Genomic DNA, 12,492 nt, shown 5'->3' with positions numbered 1-12,492 from the left:
AGTTAGATGGATTAGCCTATTTCCACTCCTTGGTTGATAGATGCTTGTAATCTTGATCCCTTATTTTCTTTGCAATAAATTTGCTTCTTACCCAAAAAAAAAAAATGCTCCATTTTTTTTATCTTGGAGTCCATACTTTGATATTACTTCACTTTTATTTTTGAAATGGTATCTATCCACCGTGGGATAGGACTTACACCGTGGGATAGGACTTCGGAGAGGGAGTAGGAAATACTTTGGAAGATACTAAAACCCTATAAGGATTTGGGAACCCTTAGCCCCTTAGGAGAGGATGGGTGAAGTCGAGCTCTATGGGTGACAAACTCTTTCCTCAATAGCAATCGGCAATCGATATATCTTCACTACCTCCATTCTGTTTAATCTCTAAAATATTGATTGAAAGGAGAAGATAGAGGCGTTGGTTGGATTAGATTTATTGGCGATACGGATTAAGGGTGCAGAACCGATTAAGCATCGATCTGGTAATCGATTTTTGTTGATTTTCGTTTTGTCTCCAGTTTTGTTAGGAATTTCCCGTATTTGGTGGTTGCAGCCTCCAGTAGGTTTTGTAAATTTTGCTTTCAGGAGGAGCTTCTTCTCTTTGGATTTCGGGCAGAAATATAGTTAATAATCTGTCTGCTGGGACTCCTACTTCGAATGGAGAGAAATGGTGTGGATGGGTTAGAGATGGATAAGCGAGTGCTCTTTCACTTGTTTTTTTTCCTTTTTCTTTTTAACCTTGTTTTGCAGAAATCCAGCTGAAGCTTTATTCACCTGTGATGTCCACACACTCTCTCCCTTATCCTGTTGATGCTAATGATGCTCATAATCGTTACTACTGAGGAATAGTTAGACTTGGCGCTTGGTGGGGAGGAGAAAGGCAAAGACGATTTCCAAATCCTAATTGGGTGATTGGGTCTCAAATTCATCTGCCGGGTGCCGGTGCGGGTGCGGGTGATGAACTTATATGAAGTTCGTCTTTCTCTGTCGTCATCTCCTGGCTTATGACGTTCATCTTTTCTGTCGTCCGCTTCTTTGACAGACCCACATTCTCCGCAGCATTAACTCAAGCAACATGTCTGCGGAGCTTCAGCAAATCCTCTCCCTTCAAAGGCAAGAGCCGCAAGACCACTCGGAGTCCAACACGTAAAGCAGCGGCGGTGGCGTTGACATCCTTGCCCTTGACGGAGCAGCAATCACAAATCTTGAACACCGTCGCCGCAGGCGAGTCCGTGTTCATTACGGGTTCGGCCGGAACAGGGAAGACCATCCTGCTCAAGCACGCCATCGAGATTCTCAAGCACATCCACGGCTCTAAACACGTCTTCGTTACTGCATCCACTGGTGTAGCTGCATGTGCATTCAGTGGCATGACACTCCACTCCTTCGCCGGCGTAGGGCTTGGCACCGCCGATCGAGAGACCTTATTTCTTAATGCAGCATCCAACAAGAGTACCTCCCGGCGATGGAGAATGGCCAAGGCATTGGTCATCGACGAGGTAAGTATGGTGGATGCCAACTTGTTTGACAATCTTGAGTACATAGCCAGGGGTATACGGTTCAAGCACAGTAATCGAGTGTGGGGGGGAATACAGCTTATTGTCTGTGGTGATTTCTTTCAATTACCTCCTGTTCCTGTTACCGTTACTAATCGTTTTTCCAAGTCGGATAAGGGATTTGCCTTTGAAGCCAAATGCTGGAATCTGAGCTTTGACAAACAAATTGAACTCACTCAAATCTTTAGGCAGTCTGATTCTCAATTGATCGAGTTGCTTCAGGGAATAAGGAGAGGGTTGAATGATAGACAACACTTGCAACTTCTATACACTAGACTGGTAGAAAGTGAGCCTGATCCCATGGTTATTCGTCTCTTTCCGTTGAAACAGGATGTAAAGAGGGTGAATGATGAGAGATTGAGAAGCTTGGGCCGAGAAATTTACACGTACAAGGCATTGGATATAGGGAAGGAGCCTTGGAAGAGCCAACTGAAACTCGGGGTTGCTCCTGATGAGTTGGAGCTGTGTTTGGGTGCCAGGGTAATGCTGCTGAAAAACTTTGATCCCACATGTGGACTGGTTAATGGTGCCACCGGTACAATCGTGGGTTTTAAAAAGCCTAAGGAGGAGGAGGTGGTAATCACCAACGACATATCTAGCAGTGGGTTGCTGCTACCTATAGTAGAGTTTGATTCAGGGCAAGAGATGGTGATTCATCCAGACAAATGGACTGTGGCAGAGGGAGAAACCTTGTTTGCTACACGCATGCAACTGCCACTTATACTAGCATGGGCTCTTAGCATTCACAAGTGCCAAGGCATGACTCTCGACTCTCTTCACACTGATCTCTCTAGGGCATTTGGTTGTGGGATGGTTTATGTTGCACTTTCCCGGGTCAGGAGCTTGGATGGTCTCCATTTATCAGGTTTCAATTCCTCAAAGATCAAAGCACATCCAAAGGTCATGGACTTCTATCAGAATCTTTTTTGTTAGTCAATCTTGATCATAAAATCCCTTTTCTTCACTGCTCTAGCTTGTAGCTTATATTTTGCTGGAATTTTCATTGGAAAATAAATAAAATTTCCTTTGGCTTACCTCTTGAAATTTTCAGGCCTTGTTTAATTTTGCTGGTTGGTAAATTAATTCTTTTTTGTAAATTGAAAGTTGAATTTTCACTGTTCCTCCCTCAACAAGTTTGTTGATTCATTGCAATTTCTCACCCAACCTGGAAAAACCACTTAGGTATGTACTATCTGTAACCTAGTCCACCCCAATCGGCCTGATGGCCCTAATCATCTCAGGTTTATAAAAGATTGTGGACATAATGTGAAATAATTTCTGTTTGGATCTTGGGATTGACTACTCCAGCATGAGTTTTAAACTCAGGTTGCTTGGTTCTTCAAACATAACTGAGATTACCTATTTACACGATTCTACACATCATAGATGGAATGAGGAGCTTCTGATATTTCTGTTTGAAACAGATACTGTTCACATTATATATAATAGAAAGGAAGGAATGATCCTATCAGGTGCTTATGAGAACAATTATCCTAATAAGCAGAAAATGTGGTTTATGAAATTTGCTACTTGGGAAACTAGAGGAAAAAGTGTGTGTGTGTGTGTGTGTGTGTGTGCGTGTGTAGTGAGAGAGGATGTTAGGACCTGATGGCCACTAAGAGGGGGGGGTTTGAATTGGTGGGCTCTAATTCCTTTTCCCTCAACTGGTTCACTTTCCAGTTCACCTATTGATGTTTCTACTTAATCATAGTCAATTATTGCTGCCCAGAGCGGCTATGCCCATCTCTCCCCCTCAATGCGTATAGTATCAATAACGAGTCCCAAAGGAACCTCAGGTAGTATGTTGAGACGCTCCCCCCACAGTAGGTGACTAATAGTAACGCTCGGTTTCATGGAAGGTTACATCCATGGTAATAAAGAGATGACGAGAAGGAGGGTGATAACATTTATAGCCTTTTGAGAGCCTGATCGAATACCTAAGGAATATGCATTTGAATGCACTGGGATCAAGCTTGGAGCAGGAAGGGGAGGAGTTATGGGCAAAGAAGATAGCCAAAGATCTGAGGAGGGACAAAAGAGGCTATGGAAGGATCTAGCAGGAGGCTAACAAGGATTTTGAAGTCCAGGACACTGGAGGGAACCCAATTGATGAGAAAAGCAATTGTGAGAACAACATTAGCCCAATAGTATTTGGGAACATTCATGGTAAAAAGGACCGAACAAGTCACATCAATAAGATGATGGTTCTTCCGTTTAGGAATACCATTTTGTTCCATAGTGTGAACACATGAGGTTTGCTAAAGAATGCCCAGTTCATTGAGATAGTAGCGAAATAAATGATCCACATACTTGGTGCCAATATCACTACGAAGGACTTGGATTTGGGTATTAAATTGAGTCCTAATCATAGTGTGGAAGGATTTAAAACATGCAAAAGTTTCCGACTTACTGCGAAGGAGATAAACACAAGTGAAGCGGGTACAATTATCAATAAATGACATAAACCAGCGATAGCCATCTCGAGAAACAATACGAGAAGGCCCCCAAACATCAGAGTGAACGACAAAAAAAGGAATATCACTATTGTCCGCCATGGGATGGAATCACAACAAAGAAGATGATATGGAACGTAAACAAATAGATGAAGCAAGGAGTAGTAGTGTGGAGGCTACCGTATCATTCACGAGAATGGCGAGACTACATACCACAACGAGATGGATAGGCAACAAGGTAAATAAACCAACAAATGGGAGCAGAAAGCCCTTGAAGGCGGAAGCAAGGAGCGGGGGGCTGTTGGAAAGGATGGCAGCAAGGGGAGAAGGCCCTGGTTTGCTTCGCGACAGAGGCGGGAGGCCTTGGTTGGTTTGCAATAGAGGGCGGGAGGCCCTAGGGCTTCGAACAAAGGGCAGGAGGGGCCCTGGGTTGGTGCCGATAGGGGCAGGAGGTCGTGTGACTACGAAGGGAGACCCCTTATTTGGTTCGACAAAGGGCTGGAGAACCTAGGACGATCGCAAGAGGGCTAGAGCAGGGCCCTGGTAGGCACAGACAGAGGGTTAGGGCCCTAGGAGGCGCAACAACAGTGGTGGAGCGGCCATTGGAGCCGGACGGTGGTGGTGGATTTAGGCTGCAGCCGCGGTCAATGGTTGTTAGTGACAGACATATGTGGTACAACATGTGTTGGCGCATGTTCAGTCAACCATGTCTAACATGGTGAGGCTGGACCCTCGAAATCGACGGTGGTATGCTACTGGCAATGGTGCCGGAAAAAAAATTAGGGTTTTTGGCGCTCTGATACCAAGCTGAATATCAAAGTGTGATTAGAATATTCGGCTTGTCTCTAGAGGATAGAGGGCCACTTTATTTATAGATTGCATTAGGGAAACAAAAAAGGTATGCTAGGTGGAGATGACTTAGCTCCGACGTAGCACACACAAGGTACATCAAACTTAGACAGTACTCACATTAACACATTACAATAATAAACCCAGGCCCGACTAACTAGAAATTAGGAAAGAAAAGATGGCTGAAATTCCTCTTCGAGAACAAAATTGTAAGGGAAGCACATGCAGTGCATATACGCCTTGGGAGTTTCTTAATGCAAGTCCACCTGGATTTATTTTCGGCAATTGAGGCCAATAAAACCTTCACTAGGAAAGTGGATTTTTCTTCTTTCAAACCACCCAATTTAATCACACAAGGCAATTAAAGCGGTTATCCAACCATGAAGCGACCACCTACCACATATATCTACTAAACCTTTGGTTTTACTCTATTAAGGGTTTAGGAACCGTTTGATAATGTTATGCGTGTTTCTGTTCTGTTTCTCACCAAAAACGTATTTTGGTGTTTTTGTTTGCAAAATAACGTTTCTGGGTTGCAAAATGGTGTTTGATAAACCTGTTACAGGAATGTATCCAGAACACTTCTGTGATGCAAAGGTGTTCGATAAAACCTGTTTCTGCAACAGTTTTGTAATGTTTACTATAAATTACAGAAATGCCATTAATACTATAATCTATATAAAGTCAATGATTTTAGGACATTAAAACTTATTAAAAATCCAAATAAAGTGTATATTAAAAAAAAAGACAGAGATGCACTAATATGTTACTATAAATTACAAAAAAGCCACTAACACTAACACATATAAAGTGAACGATGTTAGGACATTAAAAGTTATCACAAATTCTCAACCAAGTGTATATTAAAAAAAAAAAAAAGATGCACAAAAAGGGTCTTGCGAAGCACACATTGTATGATGCTCATGATTGTCTTCTATAAACAGTTGAATAAAAAGGGTATTGGTGGATTCGAACCACCTTCCTCTTAGAACATGGTTGAGACATCCTCATGTTCCAAGTGCTCTACCAATTTGAGCTAAAGACCCAACAAGTAAAGTTTGAAATTTGCAAGTAACCATGAGACCATGCCACAAACCATGCTTCAATGGTAATACTCAATGGGGACCTTGCCACAACTCTTCCTAATGTTCTCACATGTATTAAACAAAACAATATGGTGCACATGAGAGGCACATATTATTATACCAACTGCAAGGCATGTACATCCTAGAGTTTGAAATGTCATCTTGTAGTTTCAAATTTTCTCCTTTTCTCAAAGGGAGGCATGGAAGTAGAAGTTGTTCACCAAACTATTTGCAGCAGTCCCATTCACCAAACTGGGACTTTGGAGGCTTCTTCTTAATTCATTCTTGAGCAAATTACTCAGACCTCCCCTGACCTTTTTGACCATTCAGGGAACCTCCCCTGTGCTTTTGACAACTACTCAGACCTCCCCTCTTTTCAAACTTGGTTTCACTTAGCCCAAGTCCATTAACGGTGTTAGTAAAATACCTGCGGTGACCAAAATGCCCTTATACCTTTCCCTTTCTTCTTCCTCTTCCTCTTCCTGCCACTGCCACTGCCACTGCCAGTACTGCCGCCACAGCCACCGCCCCACTATGTTCTCCCTGTCACTGACATTGGGCGGCTTGGGCATTGATTACATGGATCGTGTAACCTAGCAATTGGAGGCAGGGACCAGGATCAAGAGAGAGAGGTCGTGATTCGTTGCCATGGGAAACATGGAGAACTAGATGAACTTGATCATGGAGCTAAAATTTACTGCCAAGAGCTTGCAATGCCAAACCGCAAGTGCGAGAAAGATGAGAAGGCATTCGCATAGGGTAACATGGAGAAAAGGGGTTGCGTGTTCCAGCGGGAGGTAAGGCACGTGCAGGTTTGGGGCCTGGTGGTGATGCAAAAAAGGGGTTGCTTGTTCTAGCGGGAGTGTGGGGTGAGAGATGGGTTCCACCTCCATCTCTCCTCAGTTCTTAAATTCCAATCCTCTCTTCCGTCCACAAGCTTCTTCCTCTTCGTCCCAGCCCATGCTCTGACTACGCTGGTATGGTTAAAAGTTCCCCACTTGTGAGAACAAAGATGCCGATTGTTGGGGAATCCAACACCCGCCCAGATCCCGGCTCAGGCGCGGAGCGATGCGCGCTGGCTGGTGTGCAATAAGGAAATAAAGTCGCACCTTCCCTCACAAGGCGTCTTTTGGGGGATTGGCAACGCTTGATCCGACAATTGGTATCAGAGCAGGTGGTCGCGAGTTCGAGTCTCCCCGCGCGCGACATACTGTGGAGCAGACTGTACTTGCGAGTGGTCCCTGAGCTTGCGTTGGGGGGGATTGTTGGGGAATCCAACACCCTCCCGGATCCCGGCTCGGGCGTGGAGCGATGCGCGCTGGCTGGTGTGCAATAAGGAAATAAAGTTGCACCTTCCCTTACAAGGAGTCTTTTGGGGGATTGGCAAGCACTTGATCCGACACCGGTGAGACTGCAACTGTCACCGCGATGAATGCATAATCGACTTTCCTGGAGATGATCCTACCCAAATACAAATACAACCCAGATTTCAAAACTTGGTTGTTCCAAAAATGTTAAGAAAAAAAAAACCCCAGAGACTATTGCTGTTGTTGAGTTTGTGGTTGTTGGGGCTGTGATTTCATCCTTCGACGATTGTGATCCACCAACCTTTTCTTGCAACTTCTCTTTCCTTGATCGAACTTCGATTGAAGATGAAACCTGTTTCAGATATTAGAGTTGTTAACAACATTTTTTTTATTTCCCATCCCAATATAAGAAACAAAGGACTACTATCTATCTTGCTGTGGTTCTTGAATATCTCGCCGCTGAGGTGCATATAATTGATCATTTTTTCTTGAATTTCTACCTGCCTGCTTCCTTTGATCTGAAAATAGAGCAGCATGGGAGAGGATTAAGGTGTCGAATTTGGTTTGTTGATAGAATAGAGCATAGGATGCTCTGTTCACTCTATTTTTTGTGTTTTTGGTCTCGGAAAAGTGAAGTGGTCAGAGGTTGCAGCGGTAGTGGGGCGGTGGTGTGCAGTGTGCACAGTGGAGCGATGGTTGAAGAAGAAGAAGAAGAAGAAATGGTGGGTCCAAACAGGTGGTCGGAGGTTGCAGTGAGGTTGGGGAGGTTACAGGTGGTGTCGGATGTTGCAGCGGTGGAAAAGAAAGAAATGAAGAAGAAGAAGAAGAAATGGTGGGTCCCACCTCTTTATATTAAAAATTAAAAAACCACATTAAGGGCAATAGGGTAACTTCCTAGAGGGAAAATAGGTGTATTTGTCAGGTTTGATTCGCTTTTTAAATTTAGCCGTTAAAATACTGACGGACTGGGGTTAAGTGAAGTCAAGTTTGAAAGTAGGGGAGGTCTGAGTAGTTGTCAGAAGCGCAGGGGACGTTCCCTGAATTCTCAGAAAGGTCAAGGGAGATTTGAGTAATTTGCTCTTCATTCTTTTATTTTACATTTTAAGTGAAAAACTGGAAAAAATACCCACTTTTGACCATTATATTTCACAATTCCATCCTCTTACTTCATAGAATCTCACTCATAACTCATATGTATATTTCAAACTGATAATGGAGGATCAATCTATCTTTTTGTTTTCTTTTCCTTTGATATCATAATAAAGTATCTATGTTGGAGTTGCTGGCAGTTACTCACTTATAATGAATGCTCCCTTGGCCATTTTGTTCACTGGAAGCACCTAGGCACAGTAGGCCAAATTTCCCATTTTGGCTGGAAAGATAATAGATCTCTTGGACGCATGTGGATGGGAAGAAAGGATGTTGTACTTGTGAAAGTGTTGCATGCATTTAACTATATGCGTGAGAAAATTTCACGGACACCCCCTAAAAGTATCCAATATCTCATAAACTTACCAAACTTGGTCAAAATGTCACAGACACCTCCTATTTTTATGAATTTATTTCAACTTAGTCCACTCCGTTAGTCTCTGCAGTTAAGTGTCTGTTAACTCTTTTTAAATGGCAAAATTACCCTTACCTGTGAAATCTCCATAATACCCATAAGGGTAAAATCCCAAATACAAACCATTCTTTTCATGGGACCCACCATTTCTTCTTCTTCTTCATTTCTTTCTGCTCCACCGCTGCAACCTCCGACCACCACCGATTCAAGAACATCTGCGTTACTGCGTATCATGGTGGGCAGTGGACACCAAGTTTTGCCATCCTTCACCCTTGCCTGCTTTCCCCTCCCTTGCCTCTGTCCTTGAGTTGAGTTCCTCTGCAACTCAACTCTGCTTCCCCACGGCCTCCACTGCTCCTCCAATATTTCGTTGGGTTGAAAGAAGAAGACGCAAGAACAGTGAACATGGACAAGAAAACTCATTAATAGAGGAATTGTTCGATTTCTCCTTGGTTGTGTTGAAACTATGGGAAGTTTACTTGCAAAAAAAAAAAATTTCTTTGCAGGTAAACTTCCCAAACTGATAAAATTTCTAATAAAAGGAAATTTTACCAATTTTAAGTCTCTTTGATTCTCTTCTTTTCCCTTGGAATCTCACCTGGACGAACATCTGGATAGACTCGTAAAGAAACGAAATCGCCTACTCCATCGACGGCGCAACCAAGGAAGTTGAAGTCCGGGCCGAGGTTAGCGATCGTTGCAGGTGCGAAGGTTTTGACGGCTGTCAGGACTGGTTCTGGTTAGGCCTCTAGGGTTTTAGAGAGAAGAGCATTGTTGCATCTGAAGCTGTGGAAGCAAAACGAGAAGGATGAGGAGGTGGGTTTTGGAGAGAAGAATGATGTTGCATCTCATTTGGGTTCAAGGTTTGTAGGAGGAAGAAGAAGAAGAGGAGGAAGAAGAAGAAAGAAAGGGAAAGGGTGCGTTGATGTTGTCCACTAAAACTCTCTCTCTCTCTCCTGAGGATGTACTTGGATCAATCTTCTTTGAACCTGCCCTCTAATTTTGTTCTTCCCCTGTGTTTTCTTCTTCCACTCCTTATTTCCCTTATTGCTATTCTTGTTCCTTATTTTCCCTGCTACTTACAGTTTTCTTGGACTGAACAGAATTTGTTAGAAGTCACTTGAGACTTTACAGTTTTGACAACTTTGGGAGCAAGTTTACCCTCTTAGAGTGATCCAAACCCGGGTACTCGTTGCTGCAATTAATGGTCGTCGGAGAAAGAAATCGCCACAATGATGTTAAGTACCGCGCCATCTTTGGCTCCCGCCAAAGGAGCCGGAGTCAAGATGGAGGGGAAAGGGAGAGCCGGTGCCGATGACTGAGATGAAGGGGTGTGGTAGAGGGAACTTATAATTTTATCAAACATCAATTAGGTACCTTAAGTGTCATTTACCTATTTTTTTATTTAAATAACTAAGAGGGTAAAATTGATATTTTATCTTAGGGGGGTAATCCTGCTTAACATCTGGGGTGTGTGACATTTTGACCAAGTTTTGGTAAGTTTATGAGATATTGGATACTTTTAGGGGGTGTCTGAAATTTTCCCATATGTATTTTATTCCGCATTTAACTATATGTATTTTGTTCCTCACATGTACTCAAAACATTAAACAATTCAATCAAAACAAAGCTCATAGATATCTGTTTGGAAGGAATTCTATATAACTGTCAATGTTCTTTCCATTAATTTCATTTTGCATTTTGGTGAGAAAGAGTGCAAATTCCATCCTGTGGTGGATCATGATATAATCCGTTTATGTATTTAAAGAAGATATATTGACATATATGCATCCATGAACTTGAGGGTGGATCCTTTCAACATGTATACTCCAAGAATAAGCAAGGTAATAACAACTTCTAAACACCAACAATTCTTTCTAATGCAATCTGGTTAACCTAAATTCTCAAACTTTCAAGGGAATCCAATGGCTGGATTCTAGTCTATGACTCGCACCATAAAATAGAAACCAAGATCCTAAATTTTAGGAAACCAAATATTTTTAGATCCAAGGATCAGATCTACAAAATCTGCTGGTTGAATGCAAGTACATCAGTAATTAGTAACTTGTAGAGAAAAGAAATCAAGGGAAGTAGTACTGCAGTAACAGAACATAGAAAAGGGGCAGTGAGTTGTCAATAGAACTTGAGATCAATGGGATGAATCTACTGCCATTCCGGTACTAATAATCTGGTCTGAAAACTAGAAAGGTTGAAGAAGATGAAGAAGATGAAGAAGATGAAGTAGTTTTTTTTTTTTTGTGGTAAAAAGATGAAGAAGGTTGTTGCATTCATGGAGATGAAAAGATGCTAATCTATGAATACATTCTTAACAAGAGCTTGGACTCCTTTCTCTTTGGTTCGCTCCTTTGACCTGAGATTCTACTCTCCAACATAGAATTTATGATCTGTATAATAATCTTCAAGATCCAAATATTCCTGATCAGAATTTCTGGACTTGATAGCAGTGATGATTAACTCTGAGCACTCACATGCAATCAATTACGGATCAAATTAGAAGCTCTTTATTGAATTGGGAAAAGCGCTTTAACATCATCTTGGGCATTGCTAGAGGGCTTCTCTATCTACAGCAGGACTCTATTTAAATATATATATATATATATATATATATATATATCTTTGGGGAAGGATAGTACTTTGCTGTATTCAATTGAGGAATGGAGGAATTTTGTTGGATTTCTTGGTCTTAATCTGCATATATGTGGGGATTGTTTGTTCTGGGATTTTAAAGGTGAAGGGTTCAGTTAGATTTTTTTCAATCGATATATGGGAGCTTTCCTCAAATATTGGTGGATCATTTTTCAAGTATAAATGCAGAAGAGGGATTACTTTGATAATGTTTTAAAGAACAGTAAAAGCTTTAGAGAGGAAAAATCTTACTATTTGTTGGTTCCTTTTTCTGGTGAGCTAATGCCTTGTGCTTAAAGAATTTCTCTGATAGAAGAAAAACTTTTGGATTGAGCTCTGGAGAGGAATTTGTTTTCATGGTATTGATTCTAAGTTGTGTTCAGTAAGGATTGATGGAAGGTAATTTATTAGCAGGAAACATGATTCTAGGTGCTCCTTATGGAGTTTTGGACTTGCAGGGATCGATGCATGTTCATCACCAACAACACCCACACATTGGGTTGCAGAACTAATATTCACAAAAGAAGAGAACAGAGAGAGAGAGAGAGAGAGAGAGAGAGAGAGAGAGAGAGAGAGAGAGGCCGATTATTCAGAAATAAATTACAGCAAACATATTCTCGAAATGAAATTCCACAAAGCCCTTAACAATTTCATCAAAAACCTTATGAAATCCTTACCCTTTCGGTTGTTAAACTTCCTCGATCTACCAACAGAGGATTTACAGCAGGTGACTCTACGAATTTCTGAGACAAAATGGGAGAAAAAATCAGCCTTATAGTGCACAAACAGAGAGTGACACACACACACACACACACACAGAGAGAGAGAGAGAGAGAGAGAGAGAGAGAGAGAGAGAGAGATGAGCGACAGAGAGTTGCAGGTTGGTGTAGAAAACTCATCGTCTCCCTTCAGATCGTCTGCCTTTAGGTTTTCCCTTGACCTCCTTTCCCTTTGTTTGAGCGAGAGAGAGATGTTTGGTGTGTAATTGTCGGGTAACAATTTTTGACATTAGTATACACAATGGTAAAAACA

The sequence above is a fragment of the Telopea speciosissima genome, chromosome 11, assembly GCF_018873765.1.
Source record: "Telopea speciosissima isolate NSW1024214 ecotype Mountain lineage chromosome 11, Tspe_v1, whole genome shotgun sequence".
NCBI lineage: Eukaryota > Viridiplantae > Streptophyta > Magnoliopsida > Proteales > Proteaceae > Telopea > Telopea speciosissima.
This window is presented reverse-complemented; position numbering follows the sequence as displayed.